Source organism: Acipenser ruthenus, chromosome 21 (assembly GCF_902713425.1).
Source record: "Acipenser ruthenus chromosome 21, fAciRut3.2 maternal haplotype, whole genome shotgun sequence".
Lineage (NCBI taxonomy): Eukaryota > Metazoa > Chordata > Actinopteri > Acipenseriformes > Acipenseridae > Acipenser > Acipenser ruthenus.
This window is the reverse complement of record NC_081209.1, coordinates 4,034,743-4,057,577: the sequence shown is the minus strand read 5'-3', so window position 1 is coordinate 4,057,577 and position 22,835 is coordinate 4,034,743.

Below are 22,835 nucleotides of genomic sequence, written 5' to 3'. Positions count from 1 at the left end.
TATCGATTCTTTTCTTTGTTGTTGTGATGTATGAGTGACTTGTCCTGGCTTTCCCTGGAGCCCCTTTTGAAAATGAAATGGCTATTTTATATCTCAGGAGGTTTGATACTAGCGTGCAGAGGTTTTAATTGTGCAAAGTAATAACTATAGATTTATAGAAATGTGTAACAGAGGAAAGCGGGTTTTTTTTTTTTTTTTTTAAGAACGCTTGAATGAGATGAGCTTTGAACCTACAGGATCATGCAATGGGATGTGAGACCTTTCAGCTCCAGGTCACTGGTTCCTATCCAGCCATGGTCAGTAGGAATAGAATGTGCTGTACTAAGTATTGTGTGGCCTCAGCCCATTTATACAGTAAAACACATTGCAATGCCACTGAAACTTACCTATCATATACATCAGACAGGTAATAATATATAATTGAGAACGCTTTATTATTCAAAAGAAAGAAGCAAACAAAAGCCTTTAAATGCATATTATTATTATTATTATTATTATTATTATTATTATTATTATTATTATTATTATTATTATACATAATATATGCATTAAGAAAACGTTATTCTGTTATTGATAAGCAAGAAGACAACTTTTTCCTTAGGTTCTGGCATTTCTAATCACAAATCAAATACAAACAAAGAGCTGTGGTCTAGAAACTTGCAAGGGAAGCATGTGCTACTGGGTAGCCAGCAATGCAAGACGTGAAGCTCCAAATGGTGATCAATAATTAATGCACCTCTTAATCATTGCATCTCTAACATGTGTCTAATATTATATTTCATGCCTGTTCAATATCATAATGTGTGTGAGTGTGTTCTATATGATTGTCTGCTGGCATCAGCCATGCTTACTAATGTTTCTGAAAAGACTCCTCATGGTTGATTGTGGTGTTTGAGGGTTGCACATGAAAGCTGAACCCCAGATCCTCAATCCTGTTTTGTGTTTTTGTGGTTTGATGGCAAAGCTTAACACCTTAGGGTGCATGTAGATTTTTCAGTAATGCAGCAAGTCACATACAATGAATCAGTGGTTAACTACAGTGTACTGGGACAAAAATCTCATATGTGACTGCACTGCTTCTCAGTGCTGGAGGTACAGTATAGTGATGCCAGAACTGCAGATGCAGTGTCATTTTAGCAATCTGAAATGTCGGGTTACAATGAAATGCAATTACAAAATGCAATTGCCATGTAGTTGTATAACAATATGAAATCTGAGCCCCAATGTAATTTCAGTGGTCTGGTCGATGTTACAATGCAATAAGATCATTACTTTTTAATATCTCTGGAACAGCATTTAAACTGCAGCTCCAAAGCGCAGTGGAACAATGCTCCAGATATCTGTCCCAATTTAAAGCACTTTCACTGCAGTTCAACTAGGCTCTCTCTCACTCTGTGTGTGCACATCCTTCTTTATATTGACAAGGTCACCCCTGGAAACCATATCTTATATCTCAGCGGGCTTACCATGTGTTAAATCAATCATTAAATGAATGTATCTTTCTGGTACTGTATCGGTAGGCAGCCAGATAGATGGATACTAAAACTATTTTTTATTTTGTATTTTAAACATTTGGGTTTGTGTGAGCTGTGACCAGGAAGAGTTTATACAGCAAACAGATGAAGTGGCTTAGCGATCATTAAAGCTGGACAGAAATTAAGATTTGAAATATTATCCCGTCTCGTCAAATCGTGTACCCCGTGACTTTAAGGAATAGAGAATATCACGTAAGCAGTTCTGTTTTTTTGGGTTTACCCAAGTGAAGCCCTCTTGCTACCCCACAAATGGGATTTTATACAATAAGGGTGAAACCCAGTTTCCACAGAAGAGGGTATAAAAAATGAGCCATTAAGCTGGCAGGTCAGTAATGTTAAGTGGCTATTGTAAAGTAAGCTGTATTGATGAGACTGAGGGCATGGACGCTCTATTAGGAACACCACAGACAGAGAGAGAGGGCGAGAAGGAAAGAGGGAGAAATATAGACTTTGTGGTAACACTATATTTATATAAGTATTTAATTAATATGCAGTTAACCATTTGCTGAAGTTTAGTTCCATGTTAATAACCAGTCAATAGACATGCCGTGCATGTGTGTATCTATCATTAGACTGCCGTTTGAGCTCATATTTCAAATGTATGTTGAGTATGTTTTTAGAGACTTGGTAGTTTCAGTAAAAACAAGACACACAAAGACTGGTGAGCATTCGTAGCTTTACATACCAGTCTTTGTACTGAACAACATCCTTGTTTTTTGATGGCCTGTGAGTCTAGACCAGGGCCAGAGTTATTAAACCTTGACTTCTGTTTGTCAGCGTTCTTCCCTGGTTCTGTTTTCCATGCAAGCCTGGGGGAGCGCCTGTATATATTGGTTATTAAATTGATTTTTTTCTCTCCCTTTCCCTGCTCACTGAACATTCAAATGAAAGCTGTGCATTGTTTCCCTTGTCTGGTGTATAAACCCCTGGGCAAAGCTATCCCATTTACAAGGCAATCTACACTAATATTGCAGCGCTCGTGGCTAAGGATCTAAAACCACCGATCTTTCAAAAGAGCCTGAGCAGAAACAGCTAGACGCACGAGAAAACAAAAGGTGGGTTTAAAACATTAGTCCCTGTATCCAGTCAAATGCGTGTCGGGATCTTTGTTATAAATCATATACCCTGAGGTTATTGTAATACTGGGAGCTGGCGGAGGCATGAGTACTCAAAAAGATATACGTTTCATGAATTAAAACTGCAATTAATATTGGAAATAGAGGAGGATAGATCTTGAGAGGGGCATACAAATTGGTACTCAGTTTTCCTTTTTTTGTGCATCTAAACGGGTGCTGTTCTCTCGATTTCAGATGAAATAGTTTTCCATAGTTTTTCTTGTATTAAATAAGGAGAAGAAGGTTTCTGCAGTGCCCATCAGGAGGGAGGCGGGTAGAAGCAGCTGCTTGCAGTTACAGAGCGTCCCAGCCCTGGCTAGGATAGCCTGCTTTGAGGAGACAGCCACCAGTCACAGGCCACTTCGTTAGGATGAGTGATTCATGACTGGCCTCCGTTCCCACAGTCACTGATGAGGGTGGGCACGGGCCGGGGCAATTAGTGATTAGCTGCGGGGCCCGGCTCTTGGGCTCTGTGCCAGAGCATTAAGCTGGGAAGCACCTCACACTGAAAATGAGTTGTTTTTTGTAGGTGCTCCACTGTATCCGCTGTACCATTTAAGAGATACATTTGGGACACTATTGGCAAGTGGTAACACTGACTTGTATCAAATAAAATTTATACCGATACAAAAGAAATCTTGAAAACAGTGCTTGCAAAGAAACCTTCTTGGCATAAATAGCATAAATAATAATAGTAGCATAAATAATCACCTGTTGGACTGTATTAATATGGGGCTGACTAATGACTTGTTTTTTGTGGCTGCTCTAGTGTATCTGCTATAGCTCCTCCTGCAGTTATGCTGTAGTTATTTCTGCTGTGGGCAAGCTGCTGTGTGCGTGCATGCGTGTGCGTGCATGTGTGTGTGTGCACGTGTGTGTGCGTACATGTGTGCGTGCGTGTGTGTGTGTGTGTATGCGTGCATGCGTCCCGCTCCAGGAGGGTGTGAGAAGGGCAGCTCTTGACCTGTTGCTCAGCCGGTGGGTGAGTTCTGCTTGTGGCAGGCAACACGCCTCTCCTGACAGCACAGCCACCTGTAGCAGACAGTCCTCAGTGTCTCTGCACTCCACAGACTCTCACTGCTAGTGCCGGAGTATTAATAGGAGCAGGTCAACTGCAGGTGCTGGGGGGGGGGGGGGCGGGGGTGGAACAACTCCGGGGTGACTTCGTGGAATCTGCTTTACTGCTGTACTACCCCTTGTTCAGATCTCTTCTTTTTAATTGTGTTGCTGTTGTTGTATGATTTGTTACTTGCAGTAATAGGGAATGTTGACAGCGCTTTCTGTTTGGTGGCTGAAGGAGCCAGCAATTACTTCTGGAAACAAAAAGATAAGACCACGAGATACTTGTGAAACCAGAAACTGTTGTGTCGCTAGAGTGCAGTTGAATTGTTTAATTGCATTGTAACTGCAGGAGCACAATCAAAAGGGTTTAGTTATACCAGGCTCCTATCAAATGCTGATCAGCTGTGGCTTCTACTGATTTCCATGGACAACCAGCAAACTGCTCCTGGCCTTACAAAGTGCACACTGGATCACATGGCTTATTATGTGCCTTTATGCCAGAGCTCCTAATAAATCATACTGCTGTTGCAATGCAGTACCCATGCTACAGCTGTATGATGTGAACAAACTGGACAGTCAACACAAAAACATGGACGAATTTAGTAAACAGACACTAGGAATGAAATTATAGTGTAATGTTAAACTTGAATCTGGGACATTTTTCAATTGCAATACACAACATAGTGCTGATAAACAGTTGCAGACAGTACATTTAAATTATAGTTGTTTTCCATATGGATTACAAAAAGCTCTTGTTTGTAAAGGGAAGCATTTGTGATAACCACTCCTTGATAATTACTGCTAATTCCAGTGAGCTCCTGCTGTGAAACACAGGCTGGTTTTGAAAGCCTTTCATTCCAGTGTAAAATGTGCTTTCTGAAAAACTCCAGGTGATGTTAGTCTATAGGTCAAATTAATCTTCTGCAAAGTCTGCCTCTTTTCTATAGGGAAATAATAAAGTTTACTGCAATAGTTTTCCCATGGTCCTACAAAGCATTTGAACTGGTTGCACGTTTTAGTTGCTCTAGAAATAGAGGCACAGCTATATTACAGTAATCTGAATTGCAGTTTGCCCCAGTACAGAAGAGCTGCAGTCTAACTGCACTAGCCCCTGCTGTTGTGAATGTACATTTACTGCACTTTCATTGCATTTGGCAGCACCAGAAATAGCAATCAATACAAGAAGGTCAAGAAACTGTTTGCAGTCCAACCAGAAACGGACGAGGGGTAATTAAAGTGAGTGGATTTCTGCCTCCCAACACCACGCCTCTATATCATTTATTTAATTTATTTAAAAAATATATATATATAGAAAGACCAGTGTCTGAAACACATCATAAATAACCAGAATCGTGAAGAACATTAAAGGGAATAAACAGTACGACTATGAAATGTATTTGATATATTTTATATAAAGCATATCTAATAAAAGGTGCTCCAGCTGCCCTGAATGTTGTGATCTGAATACACAAATCTCAGGCTCTCGTCTTCCTGCAGCCCCACTGAGCGCTCCTGTTGATTAAAGAGCCGACAGGAATGCAAACCTTTTCTGTAGCGGCTGCCAATTAATCTGACAGCCCTATAAAAACGAAAGAATGAGTTTGTCTGTCTGTCAGTCTTTCTATCTATCTCTCTCGCTCTCTCTCCTCCCTCCCATTTGCTTTATTAACATGAAATTAAAGCAAAACAGAACGCTGCGGGCCCTGCTTTTGAGAAAGCGCCAAAACATTTAGTTTTGTCCTTGTTTCTTAGTAGTTTTATACCGTTGCAATAGTTTTCTTTCTCTCAGAACACCTGCTTTGTCATTTGCACTTCTTCGCATAGGGCCTTGTGTATTTTTTCTTTGATGTAAGAGCCTCTGGCACACAGTGTAGGTCTGTGCTGGGTTGCAAATACACCCTGATAAAAATATCTAAATAATTTAAGAGAATAAATTATCCCATGCAGTCTTGGAGCACGGAGTGGGAAACACTGTCTCGCTGACAAAGCATTTAGTGGTGAGCGCTCAATCCTTGCAATAATGTTTATACAGAAAAGAAGCCAGTGATGGTAAAACTAATTGTGGTAGAGTTTTAATTCTAAGGCGTTTTGTTACGATTTACAGCGCTGCGATCGCAGTTGCTTTCCACCAAGGATTGTTCTTACAGAAATGTCTTTTCTAACTCTTTAAAGGACCGTGTTTCTCCCCAGAGTAACTGGATCATGTTCTTGGTCTTACCCCACAGCAATTAGCTGTGTATCCACTCCACCATTCCCTCCCTCTGTCCGGCAGCCTGCTTTTCATCAGAGGTCTCTGACCCCGAGCAACCCTGATCCTTCAGCCCAGCATGTTGGTTTCGCCTTGTAGCCCCATTCTTCCAGGAGACTGTGTGTGTGTGTGGATGTCTTTCTGTGTCAGTGTACATGTGCGTTTGTGTAACTTGTCAACATTTCTCCAGCCTCTATCTTCAGTCAGGTTCTAAAAGAAAACTAAAGGATACAGATAAAAGAAATGCATAGTCATCAAACTACGTATTACCAGATTCCAGTGGATCCTATTAAAACCATCTGGCGTGGAGAAGTTTGGTTATGGAGGGGACAAAACTGGGATTGCAGCTTGAAGGCTTTATATATTAATAAACGGACTACCTAAAAGTCTGGAGCCCCTTTTTTCCATCCATTTTAAAAATATAAATCCAGCAATTGAATTCCTCTGACCAGGTTGCACAACCACTTTGACTGGATCTCCTCTTTCTGCAGGTCCTGCTGCTGCAGTCAGTAATCTTCCCACTGTATTTGCTTGTTACTGCTGGAATATTAAACTAACAGGATTTCCTCTGAACTCGATTTGTTGTCCCAGAATAAATAAATAAAGTGTGCCTGTCTTATTTGAGCGATATGTTAAAAGTTGCTGTTGCTAAGTAATCTGGTTCCACATGCTCCAAGCAGCTGCCTGTCATATCACACCAATAGAGCCCAATCAGCCACGAATGACTTGCCTTTACCAACAGCAACCAACAGTTGCCATGGTGATGGGTTTTAAAAGGAGACAGTAATCACTGTAGTTACAGATTGGTAATGAAATGATAATACTCCGCAGCTGGGAGGGTTGTCAGGGAGGAGTTACTGACTTTGATTCTCTCTGTCTCTCACCGCTCTAGTCTTCTAGAGAAGCAAGGTGTTTGGTTACTGTCTCAGTGACAGGACTGGAGTGAACCTCGTCTGTCGTTTGTGTGTAGTTGGGCATTGCTTGTGTGGCTGTGTGAATGCGGCAATGTTTTTAGTACCGTGTAGTTTGTAAGGTCACCTCTTGGCTGATCGCAATCTCAGTGTTTATTATTATTGTTCCTTCTGCTGGTTAATGTGAAGTAAAGGCAATAACGTGCACTGTAACTGCTGAACATTGCAGCAGCAGTTGAATGATGTAAGTTTCCACTATAATTATTTCAGTGTCTTTAATGATTGATTGGATGTAGTATCTACGGCATCAAGAGATCCACTCGATATAAGAATCAACCTCAGATACCTACTATATTATACTTAAGTGAGCCAAAAGAATTAGAAACTTAGCCAAGCCGACAAATGATTAGACCAGCGTTTTATGCCAGCTGGACCATTTCAAGATCTGCTCGATACACCGCCGGCAGAAATAACGATGACACGGGAAATAAGGTTCAAACAACTAAAGAGAAACCAGCAGCATGGACTGAAATTGCATTTCTCAGTTTAAAAAAAAAAATCCAATGAAGGAGAATGGAGCTTCAATGTGAGTGTTTGGGGAGGGAGCCCCCTGGGTCCTGGTTGCCCAATTCTAGCTATTGATTTCCTGTCCGCTTCTTCAATATCTCTAATGACTGGCCTTCAATAGATTATGACAAACATGCCCGCCAGAGATGGGAGAGCTCTTAATTGAACTTGATAGAGTACAGCTGAAGATCGCAGGCTCTGGAAATTCTATGACATAGGCAGCTTTTTCTGAAGCACATCCAGTGTTTCTGACAGCTAGGGTCTTCGGGAGCAGTTTATTTGCTCTTTCTTTGGCGTCTGCCACATAAGACTTTACTCTTGTCTTCGGGACACAATAGGCTCAGTACTTAACAATAACAGTCTCGCAACAAACACAAACAGCAGAAGAAAAGCTCCCTGCTCTATTTTGATGTAAGTAACAAGCACAGCTTGTTGTAAATAGGCTTTCTAGGGCCTTAGGCAGACTTTCCCCCCAGGGGATTTCTGTGGATTTCTCCGAGGGTAATGCTGACGGTTTGTTTTAATACAAAAAGTTCAGCTGTTAAGAAAATATTATTAGTATTTCTTATCATTTAAAAAACTGTTTGGAGCTTTTATGCAGTAGTTGAGGTTTTTATGAGAAATTCATATGAATGAGTTTCATATAAAGTTGAAATGAGTGTCATGTGTTATTGCGTTGTTTAGAGACCGTATTCAAAACATTGTCAGGAATCCCCCTCATTTCAACACATTCAAATAACCTTGACAGTAAGCACACTTGCAAATCAGGCCCAATCCCTAAACATATGTAGGCAAATTGTGAACCTTCATTTCAGTTGATCAGAGATGTTTTTCCGAGACGGAAAAAAGGGAGGTGATAATTTGAGGCCTTTTGGTTTTGCACGGACCTGGGGTAACCCTGGGTTAATACAAGGGAAATACATGAGTAACAATTAGCATTCTGGAATCTGGAATTGAGCTCTCGTATGGGCCATCGTGCCTTTGCATGGCAAGCATCTCATCTTGAGAATTCATTAAACATAAAAACAGCCTCTTCCTTTTTAAATCACTTAGAAATATTTATTTGAAATCTGACCAAGGTTGCAAATCCTGTGAACCCTGACTATGACCGGGATCATGTACATTGGGATTGCTTGATTTGTATCATACTGTTTTTATGATTGTTTAAAGGTCATACTGTTTTTATTTCTCATAAAAACCTCAACTACTGCATAAAAGCTCCAAACAGTTTTTTAAATGATATTATTTTTTTTAATAATAATAATAATAATAATAATAATAATAATGTCCTGTTTGAATGATTTGTCTCTTTTGAGATACATCTCTCAAGGGTTCTATCCTGGTTCATTAAAATACACTTGAAACTTGAAATTTGAAATCCATGCCTTGTTGTCTGGCACCCATTATCCTACTAAGTTTGCATTCTACTAACCAGACCTTCCTAATGACGGCAGTATATATCTGCTTCTAAAAGTTTACCTCGGTAAGTGTGCATAGTAAAGCAGTTTACCATGCTTTCCCACGTTTATACAATGCTTTACTGTGCTTTACCATCCTTATCGGTGCCTCGCCATGCCTTCCTGGTCTTTACCCAACTTTTATAATAACAGTATCTTTTCAGTGGTTTGTGAAGCAGACAATGGTGTCTCCTCTCACTCTCTGCTGACGTGACTGGGGTGGGGTAGCTCTTAGCCCTGGAGACCAGGTGTGTTTGCTTCACGAATCTACCTTTTTCTGATGTGGGATTACATTTTTTTTCCATTAAGTGGCTTCATCCCTGATCCTCCTAATCTCTGATGATTTTCAATGATAATAGAATTTCCAGTCCTTCTCAAATGGGTGCTGTGCATATCTAATCCCCTTTAATTACAAACAGGAGACCAAATCCTCAGCAAGTGCCACTCCATAAGCAGCCTCTGTTTGCCCAGCACGCCCCGTCATACATTATGGATCTCTCTATTAAATCTGAGGATGTTAATTTCCCAGTTCCTATAAGAGGCGTGTTGCTCGTGATTATGTCCCTGTTTGTGTACACAGTTAAAATGGCTGAGGGCTGATAGATTTTGGTGACAGCTGAGTTTGAGCATGCATGTGGATTCCACTGAGCAAGCCTGATGCACCTTGCATAAGATTAATATTGGACTGTCCTCTACAAAACTGCAGTAAAAGTACAGAAAAATGTAAAAAAAAAAAAAAAAATGAAGTCATTGTATAAAACTAAAACTAGAGGATGCATCGCTTGGTCCTTGCTAGTACAAAATATTCGAAAAATACTATAATAATAATAATAATAATAATCTTTCATACTCAGAATGCACCATTTATCCACCGTTGGATTCCAGCCTCATATGATGCTCAGCAAGGTTTGGCCCCTTTAGTACTTTAGGTGACTCATTTTCATCTCTCTGCCCTGAGTGCTCAGTAAGCTCCTCCTGGTGCCTCTCTCTGCCCTCAGCCACACTGTGATCTCATCTTCATCTCTCTGCCCCGAGTGCTCAATAAGCTCCTCCTGGTGCCTCTCTCTGCCCTCAGCCACACCGTGATCTCATCTTCATCTCTCTGCCCCGAGTGCTCAATAAGCTCCTCCTGGTGCCTCTCTCTGCCCTCAGCCACACCGTGATCTCATCTTCATCTCTCTGCCCCGAGTGCTCAGTAAGCTCCTCTCTCTGCCCTCAGCCACACCGTGATCTCATCTTCATCTTCACATTTCAGCGTAATCTGTTTCCCTTCCGTGCTCCTCCTCCTCCTCCTGATAAATCTCAACTGTCTTGGCAAGCTGTCATAAATCATTTCCTGCTTTCCGCCTGCTCCATTTGCACTTAACGTTTAATAAAAAAAAAAAAAACTAAAAAACTAGAAAAAACCTTTATAGCTCTGGACAATGCAGCCTGTTGATGAGGGCTCAGCACAGTAGTTTTTATCAGAAAGAAAGAATCCATGCAGAAAACTGTTCTTGAGGTCAGTTCACCCTGAATGCTCTGGAACAATTAATATAGGTGCACTAAAACAATATAAGCAAAACATTTTGTGTACAGGGGAAGCACAAATAGCAGTTTTGGCCGCCCTAGTCTGGTACTTTAGCTGCAGTAAGCTAGAGGGTAATTTATTCATTCGTTTATTTATTTATTTACTTAATTTGATTAAGCCAAAAAATCTGATGTGTGGCTGCTCTGTGTGCGAGCAAAGAGTGTGCTTGAGGAGGAGAAAAGTATTTGTCATCACACGAGTAATTAAATGAATCTGAAACTAATTAACTAATTCCCTTGATGCCACAGCCCAAACGATATATTTGTCCTCACTAGTACTCTTAGTCTTGTCTTTAACAACTGTCACCTAAAACGCCATCGTCATGGCAAATGGCGCAGGTGAGACTCATTACAGTTAATCCAGTAATTACTAACTACCTCCGCAATTGGTTGTAATTACTTTAGGGACGCAGTTAACCTCGGATTTGGTATGCAGGGCTGATTTCACGGAGCGCACAAACAATGTCAAGCCCGGTAATTTACCACAATGCACTTAAAGGCTCCGCTTTTGTCTTTCACTTAGGGGCCTCCAGTATATCTCCCTGTCCCCTGTCGCCATTAACCAAGAGACTGTTGCCATGGCAATTAATCATCCAGGCTTTCATCAGCAACTTTTGCCAAATGTCACCCGGCGCTTCTGTCAAAAAAAGAGTGAAGCAATATAAACCGAACCATCTTCCTTGTTATGTTCTTTCGAAACGGTTCTCAACTTTACAAACAAGGCTGAAAGGGAGGTTGTCCATTTTTTTTTTTAAGATTTACACTAGCTCTTTGATTGGTTGGTCCCCCTTTCCCATCTTTACTGGTGTTATTAGAGGCAAACCTCCATTCAAACAGGAAATAAATACTCCTCGTGTACAGAGGCTGGTGAATACTGGGGGTGAGGAGGCAACTGAGTCAGGTGAGCCTCAAAGTCCAGCAAGCAGAGCCTGGGGCTGGTTGCATGAAACAAGTTTAAGATACATTTTCCCTTAACTAGGGTATCGACCTTAATGTGCTAAGCTGCTTTTTGCAACTCCCTTGAACTCAAGAAACACTTCAGGGCAAGACTATGGGGAAATTATGGAACTGGTCGCTGCAGAATAGCCATTACTCATTGGTTAGTCTATTGGAAGCCTCTTTTTTTTTCTAAACCAACATGCTTAATTATTAGGATATTTTACTTTAGGATAATTTCCATTATTGCATATGGTAGAATGCCAAAATTCACCTGTTTATAGTATTTATACAAACATGAATCATGTGTTATACAGAAGATAGCTAAAAATTGAATGTTTTATTTAATTGCTGTTATTGTCTATGAGAAAATGCAAAAAAATAAATGCCGTTCTTCCCATCACAAACATGAAAACACCAAAGTTTAAAATAAACAAATCAACAAAATAAAGTGTATACACCTGTAGCCATTATTTGAATGCAAACCAGAACGTCTTCCACAGAAATGGCAGGTGTTGTTATCTCATCTCTGTGTTTAGATGTTGAAAGGCATTTTCTTTGTGTCCTCGGTCAGGTTCTGGTCTTTGTGTCGGTGTGGAATGTCTACCAGGATGTTTGGGTTTGTTGGGTTCCTTTCCCTTCCTTCTATTCTGTCGACAGGCAGAGGCCCTCAATCACACTGGTTTACATCTCTTGATCCACTGCTGCTTTCCCTGGGGAGCCCTTCAATTATAAACTACCCTATTCCCAACAGCATGTGAAACTCCTGGGGTTGGGAAAGGTCAGATCAGTAGATTGCATCCCGAGGGGCGGCGGAGAGGATGGGTGGTCCAATATGAAAGGTTCAGCCAGAGGAAAGCGGATTGTATATACTGTACTGCACGGCCGAATGCAGCCACAGCAAGGAACTGAAGTGAAGCTTCAAACAAATGGGAGAGCTGACAGAATTAATGCTGCATTTAGCTGGAGTTCAATAAATATGCCGCGTGTAGAAGCGCTATGGCTTAGCCTGTGCTCTGTACAGATTATTCGTCTTCATTTTTAGAGACGGATTGGGATTTTTCAAACCTGCTCTCAAAAGCATGTGTTTTGTACAACCCGGTATTAATATTATACAACATATAAAACACTGATTACCAATCTGAGGGGCACATGTCAGGTAACAACCCCTTAATCATCATCATCATCATCAGGTCTTTGAACCATTAATATATTTTAGGTCTTTAGAAAATGCTCAGTACCATTTCAAAATGACAGCATGTCCGAAGGCAATAAACAAATGAAAGTATTGCAAGTTATTAGTTCACATGCATAACACTCATGGTGCTATTTACATTAATAATAATAATAATAATAATAATAATAATAATAATAATAATAATAATAATAATATTATTATTATTATTATTATTATTATTATTATTATTATTAAGTGTAGGTATATCTAGTGTCATATATTCCAGTAACGCATGTGGTTACCCGTATGATTCTGCCTGACTGTAGTGTGGGGGGTCCAGCATGCCTCCAGTATGAATGGGTCTCAATGCAGTTCCCTTTGAATTCTCTTTTCGATTGACTCCAGCCTGCATGAAAGAGAACTCCCCATTCCCGGCTCGTTTTTCTTTTTCTTTTTTTGTATCCTCTGTGCAAGTCAGTTTGGGCAAGCAGACAATTCCCGGATGCGGGTGGAGGACCAATCACCTTGCTGAATCGGTAGCCCAGCGGGAGACAGGTTAAGCCCCTTTAGTTTCTGATTTTCCACCGTACGCTGGCTCTTGAAATCCCATCTTTTGACACGGCTGTGTAAAGTGCCTCGATTAGTTTCTAAACTTTTTTTTTTTGCTGGATTAGCATGACAGAAGCCAGGAGGTAAAGTGTGTTGCTACAGCAACAGATTGCAGCCATTTGCAGTTTGAACAGAGGCGTTAATAGCAGAGTTGGATGCTGGCACTGGGATAGACAGGCCCTTTGGGGCCTCGATTTGTCAGCTTTTTGAGTCAGGATCTGTGTGATTTCTTAGACAGCTGGGTTTCAGCTGGATAGTCATCTGGGGCTGGATGTGTGATATTACTGTTAATAATATGCACTTTGGTAGCATTTTTAGACTTTTGGGCTTTCTGCATAGCAGATCTTTTTTTTTTAATCAGCAAGAGATAACTAATCAAATTATTTTTGAGTTTGTGCTATTCAGTAGATAAAAATATTTGTGTACCCGGTTTAGATTTTTCTAGTTTGTCCTCAGAATTGACTAGGTTTGCGTAATCACGGCGATCACATTTGAAATCCTTTACCTGGCAGACTTGTAAAAACCTCTGCAGTCTATAACAATGAAAAGATAAATACAGGTATTGATTTTCAAGTAGGTTACAAAGAGATTATGTTGCTTATAGAACCAGCATGTTTATGCCAGTAGTATTGACCGAATTCCATACACTTTTGAATGCTGTGTTCTGTACAGTGAACGCAGGCTCAGGTTGGGTCCTATTACATGTGACATGGGACACAACCCTGCTGTGGCAAGAAGAAAAGAAAAGATCAATGGCAAAATAATAAGGGCTTGTTAGTATGATGTTGTGCTAATGGGAGGGAAGAAAATGTTCTATCCTTTAGCTATTGAAATATACAACTAATGTACTTCAAGGTTCATGTGGATTAGTTTTAGGTGTGTGACAAACTTTCCAATGGACAAAATAAACATGAAGCAACAGCAGAAAGTGTGGAATGCGTACAGTGTGTGTGTCTGATTGTTTAGCTGATTCAACAAATAGCATGAAGTGCTTCAAAGTTTAACGAATCTGAAAGGAGTTTTTCCATTATCCTACACAAACGCCACTCCTGCCTCTTTAATTCCCCAGCACAACAGACAGAAATCCCCCTCGTTTGCCCTCAGTCACCCTAAGAAATACAGCACTGCCAGAAATCCAGCTGTAGTTTTGAGTCCTGCCTGTCAATGAACCTGCTTGCGTTCATTTCCCTTCCTGATAAGCATGTCTGCTGATTTCTAAATGATGGATTTCTCTATTAAATGTAAGGATGACAGTTTTTCCAGCTCCTGTGCGTGTCTGATGCTTTCAGCACCCTTTGTGTACACAGCTAAAAAGGCTTGAGGCAGAGAGTCCTGGGTGACAGCTGTGTGAAAGCACTCAGGTGGATTTCCGATTGTACTCTTGTTAAAAGCCTCACGTACCTCTCCCTTAATTCATTTCTGAGTGCCTTCTAATACCCTTTGATTGGACGGGCTTCCTCTTTGAAATTTCTAATGAGGACGCAGCCCGGTATTGTTTTTCTTGTTCAAATTTTAAGTCATGTTTTCATGAACAGCAGCTAGATTCATGTCTGTCTATCAGGGCAATTGCATGCACACAACGGTAAATTTTGCATGTAATTTAGTAGTAGTTGTGTGCTGCTTTTCCCATGGTTATACTGTCATAGTTAACCATGGGTTGCCATGTATTTTTTTAATGTTCTTCAACATGCCTCTCTTACCCATTCTGTACCATGCTTTCATGCTTTATTACCATTTGCTAGGCTTTTACTAAGGGGTAGGTTTTAGAATTCAGATTTCAAAACTCACATAAACACATTTTCAGTTTTTAGATGAACGGGTCATCTTCAGAAAACCCGAAAGTGAACAGTGTGGCTCCTTCATTCTTGACATCAGCAGGACTGATCCAGTATGAAGCATGGTGTATGTGTAACCCTCTGTGCTGTGATGAAGCTTTGAGGTATACATCGCCTGTCAGCAGAACCCTTTCTCTGCTATTAAACCTTCAATTTCACTACAAAGCAGAGGATTAAAAGAAATAATGGATAAGGGGAATAATCAGATGATCTGCCGTGCCAGGAGTATGAGGGAATATTAATAGCAGCTTTCAGGAAACGCGATGTTCTGACAAATTGATTATTTTTTAGGTGTGAAACAGAACAGCCCCTTTGCTGTGGTGCCTAAATCCCTCTTCACACTGAGCCTGCTGATTCAAAAGCAAACGAAATTAACACAAGGTGTAAATGGGATCGAGGGGCTGAGAGGAAATCAACATCAGATAAAGACAGAAAGGCAGAAAGTTTTTTTGTAAGCTGATGGGGGTGGAGACGGACAAGAGTTGTAGGCAGGCTGATAGACTGTCAGGCCCGTGTGGGTTGTGTCTCAAAGGTGACGTCAAAAATACAATTAAAAAAAGCTCAGGAATATCAAACTAAGTTCTCGCTAAAATCTGGATTAGCTCAAACTGTTATGCAGCAGTAACAGGCTGATAAGTAAACAGGCGGGCAGACAGATATAGAGGATTTTTTAAATCATCTCGGCAGTGTAATTAAAATAGGAATCTGTATGTATCAGTGCAATAAACCAGCATTCCTAACAGTGCATGTGGACCTCTTTAGTGACAGAGGGTCTTCCATGAACAGTTTAAACAATGGTATTTAACACACATGCCACTGCTGAGTTCACATAGACACATATAGAGACAGGCACTGGTCACTAGACAGACAGACAGACAGACAGAGACGCTGCAGACATGCAAATGAACACCCGGCACTTCATTCAAAAGCGGATCTCGGGTTTTAATTCCTAATAGCATAAACCCAAAAGCGCAAAACTCTTTTTAAGAGCCAATTATATCTTGCAAAGGGGAAACGCGGACGGTTTAATTGCACCCTGTTCTGTCACGGAACCTGTGTAATTGCACACTGTATATTTCCGCTGGGCTCCGTCCCTGTCTGTTGATTGCACATTTCTAATTTATATCTTGCCTCTGCTTCTCCTGCAAAAGAAAATCACAGATTTCATCCCCGCTTCTGCAGCTCTTGTGAAATATTAATAAAGTTTGCTTTATTTAATCTAAATCTGCGAGTGCTGACTATCGCCTATGAAATTGCACATTCCCTCTTCTGAAACACATCCACAAAAGCCAACCTATTATTACAGTATATATCCCACAGAGGTGCACAGTCTTGTTTCCATTCACCATTTATAGTGATTTGAATATTGCTGTAAGATCTTTAATGATGAACGCAAAGCAGGCAGGAGGTGCTCCCTTATGGAGCCTCCAATACCACACTTGTTTTGGACACATCTAGTGACTGCAGTTACAATGCATGGCCCCTGGTGGCACTGTGTGCTATGTAAAAATCATATTCATGAAAAGGTGCATACATTTTAGGCATGATATTAGCAGGTTTTTATGCATATAAGAATGAGTGCTTATTCACTAAGTAAAATACAAATCAAGTCTGTATTTAGAGAAGCCATTCTCATTTAGAATGGTTTTTGTACAGAGCCTCCTTATATTGTTCACAGTGCCTGTATTGCGTTTGTTAGTCACACGGTGTTAGTCACAAGTTAAATGGTGTAGAACTGTCACAGATGTGTCACAATAACACAAGCACAACAAGTGACTAATGTGTGAACATTGCAGAAAAAACCTGAAGTTTCTAATACAAGGATGTTTATTGGGTTTTTTAGGATTGTATTATTGTTTGAGGTAATACAGTATGTCTGGGGCTGTCACTTACTCTTCAAATGCCCTTGCAAACACTGTTGAGGAAACTCAGCCTAGCCATACTTCATACCAGTCAGCAGTGCATGCTAAGTTTTATTTCATTAAGAAATAACTGAACATGCCATTATTACCATTAAAGGTACCTGTAAACACCATTGAGCAGGTAATGCTGGCCTGGCCTGAACCTGTTGTGTAAACCCATAGCCCTGAATACTCATTAAAGCCAGGGGGTAGAGCTTCCACATGGTGGAGGTAAGCACCTGAGACTGGAGTGCAGTGACGCAGGGTCAGGTGAGGAAGGGAGATGCATAAGGAAATCAATTAGCAGAGTGGAAGGATTAATTAGCAAGGTGTTTGTCTTGTGCTTTCTGGACGTCAGCCAAACTTCTTACAAACACACGGACCCCACTGACTCTGTAAGCAGGTAAAAACTTGAAATAAACCTCAATAGAATGACTGTAAATAAAATAACCGAATTCATCATAGAGGTCGCTAACGGTGGTCCTTCCAGCAAACTGATTTTTAATACAGGTTTGACTGTGTTTTTTTTTTTTTTTCTTGGACTTGCACGTTCTTATCCATGGCTGAATATGGTATTTAATTTCACAGGTTTTTCTGACAGATTTGTTTTCCCCCTCTTTGAGTGAAAACACTTCAATCCCACACGCTCCGTATAGCTGTCAGAGCTGGCATCGGTCTATCACTCGTGAATGGAAGTGCAGAATTGGGCAAAACCAAGCGTTTGGAGAGCAGAGGCTGGAGGGACCTGACTGCAGACCAGGGCTGAGTGAGCAGCAGAGCCAGATCAGTACTGACTAAACCACTGCTGCCAACAACTAGAGGAACCCAGTGAATAAACCAGCTGTACTTGAACTGCACTCCACATGCTGTGCTGGGTGCAAGCTAGAGCCCATACATGTAGAGACTGCAGTTACCCAGGTACCTTGCAATATATAACACTGCATAAAACTGGCACCTTGGAAAATGGATCCATTTTTGGGTTCATTGTAATTATGGCAGTGATATCTTTAAAGATAGATCAAATAACAAACGAAATACAAACTGTGACCAAGAATCAAGATTATTATTGATGATAATGTTATCAGGTATGGTCCTATTTAAGTAAGCTTTTTGGCTAGGCTGGGTCAGGGCATTTATTTGAGATGTTGCAATAATAATAATAATAATAATAATAATAATAATAATAATAATAATAATAATTATTATTATTATTATTATTATTATTATTATTATTATTATTATTATTATTATTATCATTATAGTATTGAATAACACTTTAGCAAGATGACATTTGTCGTTTGAATTAATAACTCAATACTTGCAAATGCATGTTTTATTTATTTATTGTTTACTCTGTTGAATGCCATTGCTTTGGTTTTGCATAGTATTTTTACACTTGTAGTTTGACTACCTGTATAGCTGTTCTTTCCAGGGAGGCCGAGCTACCTGCTGCTCAGATGGTGAATCAAACCACTCAAACCTGTCAGATATACGCACACCGCACCCTGAGCGCTCCCGTGCGCCGGCGGGGAAGGGGCTCTGAGCACCGGGGTGTGTGTCACCGTAAAGGGGTTCTGTTGTCAGTCGGGGAGCGCTGACAAAAACAGCGGTGCGGAGACCGTCGGCTTTCTCGTTTTCAACGAATGAAAACTTCTTAACTTAATATGAAACTAGGGCACAAACACAGACAGGCATAAACACAGCGAGAAGGGACAGGAAAAGAACCCCCAACATACAAACATAATAACCACCCTGGCTGGAAAATGAAGTACCAGGTAACCTTGATATTACTACATATAACTAAATACAGTTAAAGTAAAGAGGTTTTCAACAATGTCTTTGTTAGAAACTTTCCCCTTTCTTTCGGTATGAGTGAAAGGCTGCAGACAGTTTCTGCTGCACACCTGGCTGAGCTGCTCCTCCTCGGCCCTCATCATCTTCCCTTTGAAGTCTCTTCTCCCATGAAGGCTCCCAGCCTCCTGCGACCTGCTCCTCAGCATCCCATCGCTTTCCATGTGAATGCCCGCGTGCCGGAATCGCTCAGGCTGACATCCTCATCCTGTGTGTGTGAGTGTGTCAGAGCGCAGTGATTCACGCTGCCTGCCTGTTTAACCTCTGAGTGATGTGAGCTCAGGCGTGTTCCTTCCCTCACACCCCAGCTCACCTTCTCCTCCACTGAGCCTTGCATGATGTAAGCTAAGCATCCTCTTTGATAACTGTTACCAACTCAACCCTTCATTATAAAACAAACATGTCAGTGACATACACCACCACCACCCCTTTCCCTTGAAGAGAAAAATAGAGCTAACAGTCCTGTGAGTTACCATGACAGACAGACTGAAAGGTAGCCCCCCAGATCCTGATGCACTCAATCATAAATGCTGAAGAATGTCCTTAGCTCGCAATTGGATAAGCTGTTTTCTACATATATGTACAAATGTGTGTTACATACAGACCGAAATACACACAGTGTTTCTATATACCCCCTTTTCCTATGCACTCAATTTCAGTTTATACAGTGTGTATGTGTGGGCACCTCCATAAGTGAAGTTATTATAGCGAAGTGGCACAGTGGGTTTATAAACTACATTTATGAACTGAATCCTGCTGTAAGTGAAATGTTGGTGGGCTCGATTTAGCCCAGTAAGCGCATACTGTACTCCACACTAGAAATTGTGTCCTTGTCTGCCCCAGTATTTCAGCAGTGCTTGACTGGCTGCTCAACAGAGTAATTGCTGTAAGGGATAACTCCCCTTTTGCTCCCTCAGATATTCACTCTTGCTACCTGTTTCTAAGCTCAGGTTCTCTGCTCTCAGCTCAGCCCCCGTCCCCTCCCCCTGTTGTTATTCGTACCACACTTGGAGAGAGGATGCTAGCTGCAATAAACCATAAACCAACCATAAAGACTTTCCAATTGCATTTGATATGTAAAATCAATCCAGGAGATGGGAACTGTAAATATGTCAAAGCACAGACATTTTGATTGCTTCTTATTCATTTTGTAACATTGACATTTTAGTTCTGAATTTCTGTCTTGCTTACTGCACAGTTTTGAATATTTTATAGTGGCTAGCAGGTTTCAAGCGAGAGAGAGGAAGCTTGATCTAAATCTAATTGTAAAGTTATTGTTTTTTATATATAAGTTTTATTGTTCTTTTTTTATGAAACATGTAAGCAAACTGGACTTTAAACAGGGTCTGCTTTCTTTCTTATAAAGCAGTGTGCAGAAACCTGAACTAAGGACTAATACAGTAAAGAGAAAATACGGATTTACACTTTACAGTTTCCCCTTCACCCTGTCTCTTTCTCCCCTATCTCTCGCTCACTTCCTCCTCCTCTCTGTCTCCGCATGTCCTCTAGCCACTTGTCACCTTTCAGATGCCTTCCCATCAGCTGGCAGAGTGTGTGAGCGCTACCCAGGCCTTGAGGCAGTGACCCAGAATATCAATGGCAGGTGAATCAATGCTATCTTTTTTTCCCATGCCTGTGCTGCTATTGATTTTTCGTTCCCTTGCAGTTCATGTAGCGCCTGAACTTTGCACAACTGAACCGTTTAATTTGCAGGGGAAGAAATTGAAAACGTTTCCCTGGTTGATGTAAAACAAAACAGCTTGGAATGCAATAAATAGGCGTGTTATTGCAGACAGCACTGTTTAGTCCAACATATATTTAGATTGTAAATAAAAATATATAGCTTTTTATCCCTTAGGATTTTTGCTTTCAGAATTGTGAAAATGTGTGAAAAATACAATTGTGGGAGTCAATCGTCTTCATAAATACATGAAAGAAAACTAATGCTCAGGGCATGTGTACATTTAGACTGCAGCTTTCCTCACTTCATCTGCAATTCAGCTGTTTCTTTGTTTATCTGATCCACATTATGATCTGTTCTGTGGCATGCATTCAAACCAGTGTCTTGAAATAGCACAATGCTGTTGTGATTTTAAGTTTGTGTTCCTGTTGGATGTTTAAGATGGATTTAATAGAGACATACTCTTGGTCGTAAAGAGGTTCTGTATATTTGCTGGGCTTGTTGGGGTTTAATCTAACACTTTCAGCACTTTCCCTGTAGCTACACAGCAGTTGTTGTGGCTGCCAGGAATTTTTGTTGGCTTCAATACTTGAGCCCTTCAGAGGAGATAATAAAAGCCTGAAGGTATTGTGGACATGAGGCAGGTGTTGCAGCCTCTTGAAATCCATCTTAAGCCAGATCATCAATTTCCACCTCCATGCCTGACAGCAGACTGGAACCAGGATCTGCAGCAGCTCTGCTAGGCCCAGTCCAGCACATTGATATGTACAGTACAGCTAGCAAAGACTGGACAAGCTGAGACTCTGCGTGCGCCTTTGAAATACAGACTGGAGAGTTGCTGGAAATGGACTTGGAAAGAGTTTACACGCAGTCACTGTATCTACCAACAGAGCAAACAAAGATTTCATTTTTTTTTTTTTTAAATCAGCACTTCAATCTGTGCAATATAATAATAACAATAATAATAATAATAACTAGAACTGCCAGGCAGTTTTACAGCTTCTAAGCTCAGTACCAGTTGGAAATTTTGGCAAGCTGAAGCATTGCAGCACAAGTGTCAGCAACAGATCAGTTTTATGGAGCAGTTTCAATTCAAAATACTGCATTAGCTCATTATCTCATGATGCTTTATAACTTTAAACACCATAGTAACCATGACCCTATCTACACACTGTAAGGAGTTATAAGCTAATTTTACATTTAACCTTAAGGAGAGGTCAGAGGTCACAATCAAGGTAATTTCTGAATAGAGCATATATGGGTTCCTAAATGTGTTGTATAGTAACCATAACCCTATGTGCACTGTAAGGAGTTATAAGCTAGTTTTACATTTGACCTTAGCGAGGTCAAAGGTAGCAGGCAATTTTGGATAGAGCACATATGGTTTCCTATATGTGTTCCATAGTAACCAGTAACCTATCTGCACTTTGTAAGGAGGGAGTTATAAGCTAGTTTTACATTTGACCGAAGATTTTGAAAGGTTTTTAAAGAAATGCATCAGGTGACCATATTGGTTTACACACAAACACATTTTTGAAAAAGTCAATTGTATTGACACAGGGATGATGCTTGTCAACTTTGGAGTTAATCAAATAAACCATTTTTCTGAAGCGGTTTTAAATTTAAGAAGAAAATGTAGGTCTGGTGGCCATCTTGTTTTACAAAAGAACACCATTTTGCCATATTTGAGTTCCATTGTCCCCAGGGTGACGCCTACCAAGTTAGGAGTTGGTTAAACGGTTTGCAAACAGAAGCAGTTTGATGTTTTGGCGCATTTGGTGGCAGCCATTTTGATAGTAAAATTTATCCAAACAACTTCTGGTTGCTCATGACATATGCAAAGTTTCAGATCAATCCGTTCACCGGTTCCCAAGAAGAAGATTTGGACCAAAAAATGTGTCAGGCCGCCATCTTGGTTGACTGCAGGAGCTCAATTTTTTTGCATCTGAACTGTAATCTACAGGGGATGATACCTGTCAAGCATCATGTTGATTGGTTTACACCACGTGCCAACAGGGGCAGTTTCAAATTTGGGGAGAAAAACGACATTAAAAAAAATAAATAAATCTTTACATTAACAATAGGCTTCCCAAGCCACCTGGGAAGTCTAATAATAATCAGACCTCTCAATGTTTGAGTTATAGGTGGAGCTTTGCTGTAACAATATCAAATGTTACCCTGCAGTGCTTTCTATGGGTGAAGCTGGCAGTTAGGTAAATGTATTCAAATGAGCCCATCTTTGCTTTACATATAAATGGCCCGATGCATGGATAACAAGTTGACATGTAAATACAGCGCTCATTCAGGTTCATTTAAATATGTTTTCACTCATTAAAAAAATATGTGTGATCGGTGGTATACGGCGATGCAGTACTTTATTT